The 14,110-nt window shown below is 43.1% G+C and overlaps 1 protein-coding gene across 8 annotated transcripts in view; it reads left to right on the forward strand.

Annotated features, from left to right (window-relative positions):
* Positions 1 to 8,225: 8,225 nt before the first annotated feature.
* CASP8 (caspase 8) overlaps positions 8,226 to 14,110 on the forward strand; it is a 28,251-nt gene continuing 22,366 nt past the window's right edge. For 2 of the 8 annotated variants that reach the window (XM_033430062.2, XM_033430069.2), the window contains exons 1-2: positions 8,235 to 8,442; positions 10,681 to 10,744. The gene's annotated coding sequence lies outside the window, so the exon portion shown is untranslated. Of the gene's footprint in view, positions 8,443 to 9,106; positions 9,126 to 10,680; positions 10,745 to 14,110 lie in introns of those variants that run through there. The other 6 variants (XM_033430087.2, XM_033430083.2, XM_049712322.1 and 3 more) reach the window with 5 other exon arrangements.

The raw sequence follows: 14,110 nt of genomic DNA on the forward strand, positions 1-14,110 counted from the left end.
AAGTTTCCATCTCAACTGAAGTCAAAGGATCCCATTACCCTCAGCTCAGGAATGAATCTTAGCTAGGGAAACATCAGTTGAGGAGGGGACTGTTGTTTCTTCTTTGTCGTTTCTCTTTACTCACTCCATGTCTTCTGCTTCCCCCAGGCAGGCACAGGGTAGGAGGTAAAGAAGAAAAGATCTTTCTGCTCAGCTGCAGATCTCTCTTGGCTGTTGGTACCTACTGCCATGGCAGGCATCCAAGTCCTGACACATTCACCCAGATATGTGGGGAATTCCAACCTTCCCCAGCACACTTACAGTGGAGTTTTTGAGAATTAGTATAGAATCCTGCCCATCACAATCGAGATCCTAGCGCCAGGGGTGAACACCACATTATCAAGGCCCTGGCAAGCAGATCTTCTGGATGGGCTCTAATCAAGAGATTTAGAGCCAGGCAACCTTCTCATTTATCCATTTTATCCCATAAGAAAATCCTGACTCGTATCTTGTTTCCGCTCTGGCTTGTCTTGCCTGAGCAGTGGTGACATCAACAATTTTCTTACCTTCATGTTCCAAGTGCAATGCAGGCACCATTTCCATGTTCACATTGCCCCCAGCACCAGAGATTGCAAGTGAGGCTCTCCCAAGGACTTTCTCAAAGCATTCCGCTTCTATGGACTCACTATAATGGTCCTCTGAGCTTCTGCAGCTCATCAAGCCTCCAGCTAGGCAGTGAGATACAAGTCTCATCTTCTTTCAAGCACTCCAATCTATTTAGGTATGTAATGAAGACTTGAACTTTGCTCAAAGAGAGGTCTGACCTTTGTCCTTGGCCTCTGGGAGGTAATCTCTATGACCTTGAAATGTTGTGCCTGATAAGAATGTCTTTGTTTACCTGGGGCCTTTGGACTATGTCAGAAAGTTTGTTTGTTTTGGGGCTGCACTGGGCAGCTGGTGGGATCTTAGTCCCCCAGCCAAGGATTGAAAGCCCCAGGCAGTGAAAGCATCAAGTCCTAACCACTGGACCATCAGGGAATTCCCCAGAAAGTTTTAAAATGTGATTTATGTTGGGGGATTTCCGTCACAGGGTATAAGCTCAACCTTCACAGGGGCTAGAGACTGAGGTCAGCATGCAGGCAGATGGCCACAGAACCCCAGTAAAGACTGGACACCAAGGCTCCAATGAGATTTCCTCAGTGGCAGTACTTAGTGTGTATCATCACACTCCAGCGCTGGGAGGGGTTAATGCTTCCCATGACTCTATGCGGAGAGGACAACTGGAAGCTCAGCTATGGAATCCTCCTGGACTCATTTTAATCTGTATCTTTTCCCTGTAATAAATCATAACTATGAGTGTAATAGCCTTCAATTATCACACCTCAGGGTGTTTTTGGGAACCTCTTGAACTTGCAGTTGGTGTGAGAAGTGAGGGTGGTTTGTGGACTGTTCCCTAACTCTGCTGTGTGTTTTCTTCTCACACCACCAAGCAATTAACTCAATTCTAAGAGGACACTGACCAGGAATTTAACTCAGTTCTGAGACTACCTACCCGGAGATAGCATCAGATCTCACAGATTACGGGTTTAGTTCCACAAGACTCCCCCCCCACCCCATAACTTTGCAATAGGTATATTTTCTCTTTTCCCTACTCACTAGGACTCTGTAGACAAGCATAAGTCCATTCCTCTGCCACTGGATCCAGTCTCACCTAAATTTCAGTTCTCCTTCTGCCCTGATTCTCTCTCAAGGAACTCCGTCTTCTGCTCCTGTAGACTCTACGGGATGGGGTGGAAAGTGTCAAAAAAACCCGGTGTGGATATCAGTTGTAATGGTACCTGGGATTTGCTTTAATCAGGTATGGTGAGATATGCAGACATGGAAATGACTGTCTTGAGGAATTTTATACTCGCAGATCCCAGGAGAAGGGGCACACCATGCAGGACCACATGCGAAAGCATCAGTTGGTCAGGAGGCAGATGATGTGGAGGGGAAATGTGGGCAAGAGCCTTCATTGTGGTTTCTGTGGGAAGGAATTGATGAGGCAGGGCAATCAGGCTTAGGTTGGGTTAGTCTGCATCATTTCAGTGGGCTCTGGGTTGTAGGGGGTGCCCCTAGTTTTCTGGTACATGTCTCTAGAGTGCAGGGGAATAGTGTCCCAGAGTGTAAAATCTTGATGAAGGAGGTGGTTGGGGGTAGGGACTCTGGATTGGTTGATCTGCATTTGAAAGCCTCGCTGGCCGGCCTGGTGTGTGCTCTTTCTAGGAATGAAACACCTGGGGAGGGGCAGTCTCTCCAGGATGAGCAAGGCCTCAAGATGTCGAAGCACTGAAAGTACAAAATAAAAGACACGATTAATACACTGTCTTTTATTACTCCCACCAGAGTGTGGCTAGCATTTTCTCTTTAGTATATAGGGATACAGTTGTCCTTAACTGTTGAGATTTAGCTGAAATGCTGAGCCACCAGGAAAATTTCATTCATCATCCTTGCACAAAAGAGAGTGAGAAACAAGAAGGAGACCATGCCTCTCTGCTCTGTCACTGGGATGACTCTGGACGCTGTAGAGGAGGAAAACATTTTTCTCTGTACCCTCCTAAGCTCTTTACCTCAGACCCTGCAAATTATACTGACAAAAGCCAGATGAACAAGAGAAAAACAGTTTATTATGCATGCAAACACATCAAGTGGGAGAAACCTCAGTTATTCGGAACTCAAAAGGGTGGTTAGAACTGGGGCTTATATAGCATCTAAGCAACGAACAGTAAATATGCAGAGAAGTGACAAGACAAAGGTAATAAAGGGTTGAGGCTTCCAAGAGTGATAAACTTTGGCAAGGTAAATATATTGGGCAAACTACATTTGTTCATGCAGGTCCATCTTGGTGCAGACTTTCTTCTTCATGGCCATAAAACTTCCCTGGAAGAGGGATTCATGGCAGTCTTCATTTCTCAGAATCTGCTACTTTTAGTCAGATAAGGGATGCTACAAAAGGCTTCTTTCTGTATCTGCTGATTCTCATTTGCCTCCAACTCAAAATAATCTTTAAGCATATTCGGAGCCTCTACAACGTGTTGCGTCAGATGAGGGATGACTCATTCTCTCAGAAACTGGAAGTTTGTATCATAATGTTGTAAAGCACAAAAAAGTTAACTTTATAACTTAACTTTTGTGTCTACCCATGACCTTTTCTTTTCATTTTGTGAAACATAAACAATCACTGGGCACTTAATCAATGTTTGTTTAATCATGAATGAATATAGATTTTATCAACACCTCTAAGGTGTTCATTGGAATGACTATTACCTGCGCTCTTTGGCTTAATCTCCTTCTGAATACCTTTAGAGAGGCAAAAAAAAAAAAAGGAAAAAGAAAACAAGAAAGTCTGATTTGGAGCATTTATAACCGGAGACCCAGTCCTACAACCTGGCCCTTTTACTCCCTGGCCAACTGCCCCTTCCTGTGAGTGAATCAAACAGCCTGGCTCCCAGGGTCAGCCTCAGGTACAACATGCCATTTTTTTCTCTTCAACTTGTTCTGAGGAACCCCAGTGGGTTTGCAGAGACATTGGCTAAAATGCACATTGTCCCAAGCAGTGTTAAACTAGCTTAGAAACACTGAGCAGTAATGAAGAGGACAGAGGCCGTTCATAAGTACTAATGTAGAAAGAGATACAAGATAGAGTTAGATGAAAAAATGATAGAATACACACCCATGCACACAATGTTTAAACAAATATAACCCTCCTACTACATCATTTTGTTTCAGGGTCTGTTGAAAGCTGGAGTCAGTAGGAATCCAAGTGAGCCTGGGAGGACACTTCTGGGGGAAGAAAAAATGTCCTATCCAGGGAAGACACCAAATACACATTTTGCCACTTGGCCGTCTCACCTGGGCTTACCTGTACCTGCAAGTTAGTTGTGCTACTACTGAGAACGGGTGTATTGTAATTATTTTTACTAATAGCTTTGAGGAAAAAAATTATTACCCAATTCTTGAAATCCTTTTTGAACTGAGAAAGAATGAAATGAATTTCCCTTGCAGAAGTTGAGGAGTGACTTCTTCTTCTTCTTTTTTTAAAAAATAAATTTATTTTTTTATTTATTTTTGGCTGCGTTGGGTCTTCGTTGCTGTGTGCGGGCTTTCTCCAGTTGTGGCGAGCGGGGGCTACTCTTCCTTGTGGTGCATGGGCTTCTCATTGCAGTGGCTTCTCTTGTTGTGGAGCACGGGCTCTAGGTGCGTGGGCTTCATTAGTTGTGGCACGTGGGCTCAGTAGTTGTGGCTCGCGGGCTCTAGAGCACAGGCTCAGTAGTTGTGGCGCACGGGCTTAGTTGCTCCGCGGCATGTGGGATCTTCCCAGACCAGGGCTCAAACCCGTGTTCCCTGCGTTGGCAGGCGGATTCTTAACTACCATGCCACCAGGGAAGTCCCGAGGAGTGACTTCTTTTAAAAGGGAAAAAATATATGTGTTTCAGGGAATAATCCTCCCATCTTTTGATTTTTTTTAAAAGAAGGAGTCACTAGTGCTGCATGCAGATAGAGTAGCTGGGTAGTCCCAGCTCAGTCACTTCACCTTTCTGGCCTTTGGTGTTCTAAATGTCTTAGTAACACCTGCTCTGCCTGCTTTAGACTAAAAAATTGTGCTCACTAATGAGATAAATGAGATAAAGTAGGGAGAACACTTTAAAACTGCATCGTGCTACAAACTACTGTATATAAAATAAACAACAAGGTCCTACTGTATAGCACAGGGAACTATATTCAATATCCTGTGATAAACCATAATGGAAAAGAATATTAAAGAGTATATATATATATATATATATATATATATATATATATGAATCACTTTGCTGTACACCAGAAACTAACACAACATTGTAAACCAACTATACTTCAATAAAAAAAAAAAACAGTGGCTCCTGGATGATAGGAATGATAGCACAACAATATGAATGTACTTAATGCCACTGAAATGTACACTTAAATATGATTAGAATGGTAAATTTTATGTTATGTATATTTTATCATAATAAAAAAAATGTAATGGCTCTTGACATTTGTCCTTAGAGTTTGAGGTACTGAGAAATTGTTCCCAAGAAATGGCTCCTGGCGGTGGGCATAGAGTGTAGCTGGAACTTGGAGGACTTTCACCTTGACTGTGTTCAGACCTCCAAGAAAATATTTGAAAAGCTAAGTTGATGACATGAATATTGCATCACAGCCCAACAGTTACCTCAATTTCTTCCTTTCTAGATCAGTGGGATGTGTTCTTGTTTGCAGTAGGATCTTTTGTGGAAGTAGAGGGGCAGGTTCCAGCACCCACCAAATTGCAGAATATACACTTCGGGTCAGTGATGTAAACTCTTCATCTACCTGCTCATGACTGTCTAGTCATCTCAATACCAAAACAAAAATCAAAGACTTCAAAGCCTAGCTGTTAAAAACTTCTAGAGAATTGGCCGAGTCTCTTCCCACATGGCCGGGAGGAGATGAAATAGATGGATTGGAATGCAGTCTCCTTTCCCTCACCATTGCCTTCAGGATTCTAAGGCCAAGCCAAGGCCAGCTTGAGGAAGGGGGAGGAGGGGCCCAATAGAATGCACGTACCAGACCACCCGGCCTGTGGGTCAGTTGTATACAACTTAATAGAGAAGTAACCAACAAAAGAGCATGCTTGTTCAGGGGATTTTTGTTTCACTGTCAGTATTTGTCCTTGATTTGTCCTTGACTAATGTCCTGTGGTTCAAGTCCAGATCAATGGGACTGGTGTGTTCCAGCCAGCTGAAAGGAGGTTTAGTCATTCTTGGCTTTCTTAGGGAAAGGTACAGGTCCAAATCTGATTTCAGCAGATTAGTAGACATGAGCTTATGGAGCAGGCCATCAGGTGGGAGCTGAGATTCAGGAGGGTGGAAACCTCTTGGCACTTAAGTCCGAACAGGCTGTCCTGGGCTTCCCTGGTGGCGCAGTGGTTGAGAGTCCGCTTGCCGATGCAGGGGACACGGGTTCGTGCACCGGTCCGGGAAGATCCCACATGCCGCGGAGCGACTGGGCCCGTGAGCCATGGCCTCTGAGCCTGCGCGTCCGGAGCCTGTGCTCCGCAGCGGGAGAGGCCACAGCAGTGAGAGGCCCGCGTACCACAAAAAAAAAAAAAAAAAAAAAAAAACAGGCTGTCCTCACCCTGCACTGGGCAGGGACCAGCTCCCTTATGTCCCGCTGAACTGCAACGCCTCCAGGTTTTCCGGCTTCCCCAGGACTAAAGACCAGGTACATTATTCATTTCGATGTAAATAATCAAGCAGACGTATAGCTCAAGAAGGAGGCAAGAAACTGGTTAGAGCAAGTGAATTAATATTGATCCTAGAAGATCACAAAAGGAATTTAACCAACTTCAGGTTCACAATTCACTTGTTGATTATTCATCTTCCTTTTTAAAAAGATCTAAGACTGGGAGAGCCTAGGATCAATACCTTACAAATGACACATCAAAGCCCTGAGACTCCCCCATTCCTCCTCAGTATGGCCCCCTGGAGGCCTGCTGTGGGTCATCCATTTCTGCCAGGCTGGGGGCTGGGGGATGGACGTAAACTCTCAAGTGAGACAATCTTGGCATCCTGTGTTGGCCGTGCAGTTTGTCAGCTGATTGACACTGAACTTAGTTTCCTCGTCTGTACAATGTGACTAATAATTCGTAGCCATCTTACAGACACTGTGAGCTTATGTAACACAGTGGTAGTGAATGTTTACTGAGAACTGTCAAAGGTCCAGGCATCCCTTTAAGTGCTCAGTCTGTTTTGCCTCCTGTAATTCTGCTCAGGTAGGAATTCCAAAGCTGGGGCCTGAAGACTGGTATTTGTTTTAAACCTCCTCAGTTAACCCTCAGATCAGTCAAGTTGAGAACCGTGGGTGTGTATTAATGTTCAGACACTGATTAACCTCTCAGGGTCTTAGAGAGGCACACAAAACTCACTCTGCCACTCACTAGCTGAAGGTACTTGTCCAAGTCTTTCGCCTCTCCAAACCTCAGTTTCGTCACTCAGATGGGAACATCCACTTCTGAGAATTGTTCAGAAGGTGAAATGAGCCAGTGTGGGTGGCTGTGCCTTGCACACATAATGTTTATTCAATATTAGCTGGTGTCATTAGGCGGACTCCTTTTTCATAGGTGACCTTGTGACCTCTGTGCATAGGTCATTATCTTAGTTTAAATTTACTGCTCTTCCACCCACATGGTTCATTTCAAATCCTAAATGCTGGGGAAGGGGAGATAGTGTGTTACGGTGGGAAAATCCTTGTTTTTGGTCCAATGGGACTGAGTTCGAATTTGGGTATTCATTTGAGCCTCTGTTTCCTCATCCATGACATGGGAGAACAATCCTCTACTTTGCTGGGGGAATTAGAGATAATTGATGTAAAGGTACAACATATAGGTATTGTATAATTTTTGGTGTTTTTGTTATAAAATGTACAAGGTGTAAAAACAAAAAGGCAGAAAACCTTTAAAAAAATTCAAACAGGAAACGGAGGCAGAGGGTGGGAAGGGGATGGAAGATGAAGAAAAGCTGGGGAGGTTTGGGGGCTCAGGGTCCTGGGGGACAGATCTCCGCATTACCACCACTCCAGGCTCGGCACTGGACGGGTACCGGTCACTAAGGCACAGCACTGGCCAGGGACTGTTACCCTTGCTTAGGGCTGGGCCAGACCCACATCCCCTTTTGTGCAGGATCTCCCCAAATCTCAGCAAGACATCTGCTTCGACCCAAGAAGAGCTCTTGCCAGATGATATGGGGGGCTGGTCCATGGCTTCAGTGCTGAGATTTGGGCCACAGAATAGAGGAATAATTCCTCTCCCCAGACCCCTTTCAAGGAGGAATGGCATTTTTACTTGCCACAGACAGTCTCAAATCTGTCTTTAAAAATTATAGGCCTTATATACACTAAATGTAGTGAGTATACAGCTTCTTGGTTTTTAGTTTGCATCGGTTCCTTTAAATAAGAAACATTTTCTGTTCGAGTGAATCACCTCTGTTTTCCAGTTTTCAAAGTCAATTTTATTCTCTAGTTCTCTCTGTTCAGGAATTTTCTTTCTCTCTTACTGAAGACCAGATTTTGCCCTTCTGCCGGAGGGCAATGGTTTCACAGGTTCTCTTTCTTTTATCTCGCGATGTTTCAAAGCCCTGCTGAATTCGTTAGTAAATTCTGAATGTGGAGAGGAGAGAAACAGGAAGTGAGTCTGCTGGGACAGGCAGAAAAGCCTGGTTGAGTGATCGAAAGTAAAAGAAAACTTCTTCCGGGAGGCCTTTCCAACCCCACCTCCTTCCTCCCCCTCCCCCTTGCCTCGTTACAAGGGATTTTTCTCCGGTTGTGAGAACCCGCCTCAGTCATTGGAACGTGTGAAGTTAGGCAGTCTAGGGGTCTTGGCATCGGGAGCTTGGTGACTGTGATGTTGCCAGGGTGGAGCAGGTGAGTGTCTGGTGCAGAAGTGGCTTCTGGATACCACGTTGTCCACTCAAGGGGCAGATCAGACCTGCGGAGTGGAGTCACCTCTGGGTCCTGCTAGGGGCCCAGATCTTGGACTGGGTTTCTCTCTGAACCACAACCACTGACTTTGCTACTTTTTAACTCTGAGGAATCTCCAGTTCCTCTACTGCCTCAAATATAGACACACTGTCTCTCTCCTGCTGGATTACTTTGGAAATTCTACAAGACTTTATTTACCTACTTATGTTTAAATTATTTTCTGTTTGGCCTGGGGCAGAGGGTTAAGTTAATCACCCTGTCAGATCCCTATTCCCTGTAGCCCTTGGTCTCTAAGGCTTACGGGCCGATCTCCCCTGCCCTGTTCTAGGTACTTTCTTTGATTTCCCCACTCCCACCCTATCTCCTACCCTCCCAAAGACGACCCTCTAAATCTTTTGATACATATCCTTGAATTGTTCTGTATCTTTGCAAAATGTGTCCTTGTTTTGTGTGTGTACGCTACTTTTTAAACTGTGTGATCAGGAACAAGAAAGTAATTTCTCTGTACCTCTGTTTCCTCATCATTAAATGGGATTAACACTCCCTCATGAGGTGGCTGTGAAGATTTAAGTTGATAACAACAGCATGAGCCAATTAGGACAGTGACTGGCACTACTAAGTATCCAGTAAGTGTTAGCAATTATTATTACGTATTAGTATTATTTGTATTGTATTTTGCTTGTTCCGTTTCTGACTTTTTTTGTTTTTCAAGTAAGCACTGTATTTTAAGTTCTGTGTAATTTGCCAGGTCCCACTTTGTAACCACTACTTATTATTCCATGATGGACGGTCTCCCAATCCTATATAAGGACTATAGGAGAACTTGCCCACCAATCTTTAGCCTGATCCAGCTTGCAAACCTTTGCCATTCTGATAGGTACAAAGTAGGGAGCTCGTTGCTTTATTTTGGCACTTCCCAGCTTACTCATGAGTCTGAGCGTCATTCGTACACTTCGGCCATCTGAGTATCCCTGTCAAGGAACCCTGTGTCCATATCCATTGTCATTCTCCAGGGTTTCTTTTCCTCGTTGATTTGCAGGAAACCTTTGTATGTTCTAGATATTGCTACTCCTGTGGCACATCCTGGGAACGGGCATGAAATATTCGGTCTCTGCCTTTGTGAAGCTCACAGCCTCGGACAGGAACCAGCCATAAAACAGTGGGATGAAAGCTGAGTGTATGCTCAGGAAGCCACAGGAAAGAGTCAGGGAGCACATCCTGGGCTAGGATTTAGCCATTAACAGGATTTCATTCTGTCACTGTGCTCTCACTCAGAGTTCTCGGGGCAGAGTCGAGGTAGCAAAGGGCACAATGGGACCACGGCACCCTTCCCTAGCCCTCTGCAGGTGGAGGGGCACTTTCAGACATCTCATTAATCCTCTCAGCCGTGAGCTCTGCCCTCTGAAAGCTAATATTCCATTTGGGGAAAGAAAAAAGGCAGTTTCAAAGAAGAGAGGTGTTTGATTTTTTTTTTTTTCTCTCTCTAGTTTTATCATCAGAAAACATTTCAACTGACTGAGAGCAAAAAGACAGGGCTAATGTGTGCTTTGTTCTCCAGGGCCAGTCCATGGTGAGGGCCCCAGGATTTGTCTTTTTTGGTGAGCTCGACTGGGCCTTTTGGGAGGAAGGACTATGATTCTAGTGTTTTCTGGGCTGCTGAGGGTGGGGTCTTGTGGCCTCGGGGTCATAGAAGTGATCGTATATGTGAGTGTAGATGGGGAAACCAAGAGAGTTTCTGTGAGGGTCGGCAGACCCTCTGAGAGCTGTGGTGAGGGCCCTGCAGTTTACAGATCCCAAGACCACTCAGGAGTGCTCAGTGAATATTACTGAATGAAACCATTAAAGTCTTCATAATGAGCCCCTAAAAATCTGTAAATTCCTGCAATATGAAAAGAAAGGGTTCTTAGCTATCATCCAGTTCAAACTGTCTCCTGTTGGAGTGTGGTAAGGAGGCCCCGAAGAGAAACTGACCTGTCCAAAGTCACACAGCCCGAGCCAAAGCTCAGGTGGCCAGGGTCCCCTCCCGGCACCTGCCTCCTCTTCCACAGGCTCCCTCTTAGCGATCTAGACGGGGGTGCTGCCTGGAGGCCGGCTTACCTCACTAGTGACTCAGGAGTTTCGAAAACAGGAAGTAAGTAAGCTGTGCTGTAGGTTCTTCATTTGACTTCATTCTTTTCTTAGATGTGCCAGGAGAGAGAGGCCTGTGAAGCGGCTGCCGCTGTGAGGGTTCTGGGACTTGCCTCTGGTAAGGTTGGACGGGCTTTTAGAGAGGAAAGTTTTTGATTCTAGAATTTTCTAGGCTACTGAGGGTGGGATCTGGTGGCCTCGGGGCTCATGGGGTGATCCTTGTATATGAGTGTAGATGCGGAAACCAGGAGAGTTAGCAGTGCTTCCCAGGGCTGTAGTGAGGGCCCACGGGTCCCTCCAGCTTCGGTTGATGCATTCCTGATTTTGGGGGGGAATACTCCAAGTTCAGTTATCTGTACAGATGCCTCATCCTTATGCCGAGTTGTCAAAGAATAGAAACCAAAACTCAACTCTCAACTGTCTTTGCTGCTATAGTTTACCAATCTGCCGACACTCAGACCACCAGTATAAACACACACGTACACATAAACAGACACACACATAAACAGAAATAGTGCTAAGAACTCAATTATTTATTTATTTATTTATTTTTGAGAAATTAAAAGGGCACAGGACAGTACCAGGAATAATATAATGGCAAGCATCGACTGATAATCAGTACTTGTGGGGTTAAGCGTTTATAGGTGGAGTTATAAATTCCTTCAGTTTGGCTGGCTCTGAGTTTTGTCGTGATTTGAACACCTTTCCTGGGCTGGGTGATAGCCCTGGCTGGGACCCTGCAGCGGAGAGTGTTTGTGTGCAGGGGGGACATCTGGCAGGTTCTGGGGGAACCCCAATTGGGGGTGGTCATCCTGGACTGGAGGGAGTAGTCGCCCTATTGCTTAGGGGTTTGGGCCTGAGAGCGGCTTTCCAGTACTCTCAAGCTTTGAACGAGGTAATGGATTTTTGTCTCAGAAGAGTAATGCAAATTTTGTGTTTATTTTCTCCAGCTTTGAGGTAGTTTTCCATATCACCAAAAGAGCTAAGAGGTTGCTAGAATGTCGCTAGAAGGATTGTTTGTGATTAGATGAGATTTATTTGCAATTTAATTGTGGCACAAAAGGCAGTGCTTATTTGGGACTCTGGGATGAGGTGCTGAGGTCTAAATCCGGGCTCCAGCATGTACTGGCTTGGTTTGTAAGGTTCTGACCCTCTCTTTGCTTTTGTAGATTTGTTAAGAACTCTTGTTTCTGTGTTTTGGGGGTTTCTTTAGTCTTTTAAAATTTTAAGTAATTCATAATCTTTAAAAATATTTTGATTATGTGTCTTTCTTCATTAAATTCCTTCCTGGCTTCCAACTGGAATCAGAATAAATTCTAAATCCTTGCAGGGTCTGTCATTGAGACACTTGAGTGAGATGCTCAAACCTGGGCCTGACGCCTCTCAATAGCTTATTTCTGAACTGATTTTTCACAATAGTAAAATGAGGATGATAATAGCAGCTTCTTCAGAGGATTGCAGTAAGTGAGACAAGAAAAATATTTTTATGTTTATATGGTTATATGTTATAAACACATCATAATATAAAAATTTATATCAAAATACTTTGGGGCACACATTTATTATAAAAATATTACATATACTTATATATCATAGAATACAAATATATTTATATTGATTTATCATTGTTATATAATTGGAAATAAAAGAAAAATTCTGGAGGGCTTTCCATTTCCACCCCTCTCTTCCACCTTGTATGCAATATAAACCAATATATTCAAATTTATCTTCAAATTTATATGTTCAGCATATGTATATGCACACACATTATATATGTATATATTTGTGAACATGTGAATAAAATGGGAAAATACCCACCAAATTTGACCCCAAAATTACTTCTAAGTTTTTCTAAGTGATTTTTATTTTTCTTTTAAAAGTTCTCTAAGGAATAAATGTTACTTTTACTATTTTAGGATGAGAAAAATACAACAATGAATATTCTCCTTAAAATATTACTCTAACAAAGTTTCTAGCTCATGAGCACATGCAGTTAAACCCAGGGCCCATAAAAAATGAAGTGCCTCTTGGTCCCTGTTCCTATAGAGCCAGAACCTAGAGGTGGCCCATTGTTAACGTTATAAAATCTAGAGCAGGTAACAGTGCTTCCCAGGCACTACGATCAAAGAGATGTGTGACCTAAACAAAGACAATATTATACCACAATGTGTTCTGGAAAAAGCTGGGTCAGAAAAGAAGCCTTGCCAGCACTTTCCCTACTAAGTGTCCATCTTAATATGATGCAAAAATAATTTAGAAAGCATTGTCAGGCTATTGCAAAGATAATGAAACGAGTGAGGTGAACTGGCCATAGAGGACAGGAGCCCATCATGTTATATCCAAATTCACATCATCCTGGCCTTGGATTGGAATTTTTTGTGTACTGTCAGAAAATGCTATTGAATATGTAACAAAAGCCTTAAAAATCTTTATTCCTTTTGTCTCAGTAATCCTATCTCTAGGAAATTATTCTAATAAAATAATCGGAGGTATACATGGAGATTTGCATTTTAAGATCATCCTAAATGTAATCAGAGACTGGTTAGATAAATTCTTGCCCATTCATATGATTAGCTGCCTTATAGATTTAAAAATCCATGCTGTAGAAGAAAAAATAAAGACATCAAGATGCACTTATAATATTATCAGTGGAAAAGTCCACGTATACCTCAGAAATATGGCGTTTAAATATGAGGGAAAATATATATGCGTAAAATATTCGGTAGGAAGGACAGTAAGATTATTAGGCGTTTATCTTTGTTTTTTATTTTACTTTAATTTTTTAAAAGTTGAAGTATAGTTGATTTACAGTGTTGTGTTAATTTCTGCTATACAGCAAAGTGATTCAGTAATACATATATATACATTCTTTTTTTAATATTCTCTTCCATTATGGTTTGTCATAGGATATTGAGTATAGGTCTCCATGCTATACATAAACACTTACATCTGTTAACCCAACCTCTGACTACATCCCTGCCCCAGCCCCCTCCCCCTTGGCAACCACAGGTCTGTTTCTGTTTCAGATAGATTCATTTATGTCATATTTTAGATTCCACATATAAGTGATATCGTGTGGTATTTGTCGTCCTCTTTCTGACTTACTTCACTTAGTATGATAATCTCTAGTTGCATCCATGTTGCTGCAAATGGCGTTATTTCATTCTTTTTTATAGCTGAGTAATATTTCATTGTATATATACACCACATCTTCTTTATCCATTTCTCTGTCAATGGATATTTAGGTTGCTTCCATGTCTTGGCTATTGTGAATAGTGCTGCTATGAACATAGGGGTGCATGCATCTCTTTGGATTAGAGTTTTGTCTAGATATATGTCCAGGAGTGGGATTGCTGGATCATATGGTAATTCTATTTTTAGTTTTCTGAGGAACCTCCATACTGTTTTCCATAGTGACTTTACCAACTTACATTTCCACCAACAGTGTAGGAGGGTGCCCTTTTCTTTACACTCTTTCCAGCAT

The sequence above is a fragment of the Orcinus orca genome, chromosome 7 (genome assembly GCF_937001465.1).
Source record: "Orcinus orca chromosome 7, mOrcOrc1.1, whole genome shotgun sequence".
NCBI classification, from domain to species: domain Eukaryota; kingdom Metazoa; phylum Chordata; class Mammalia; order Artiodactyla; family Delphinidae; genus Orcinus; species Orcinus orca.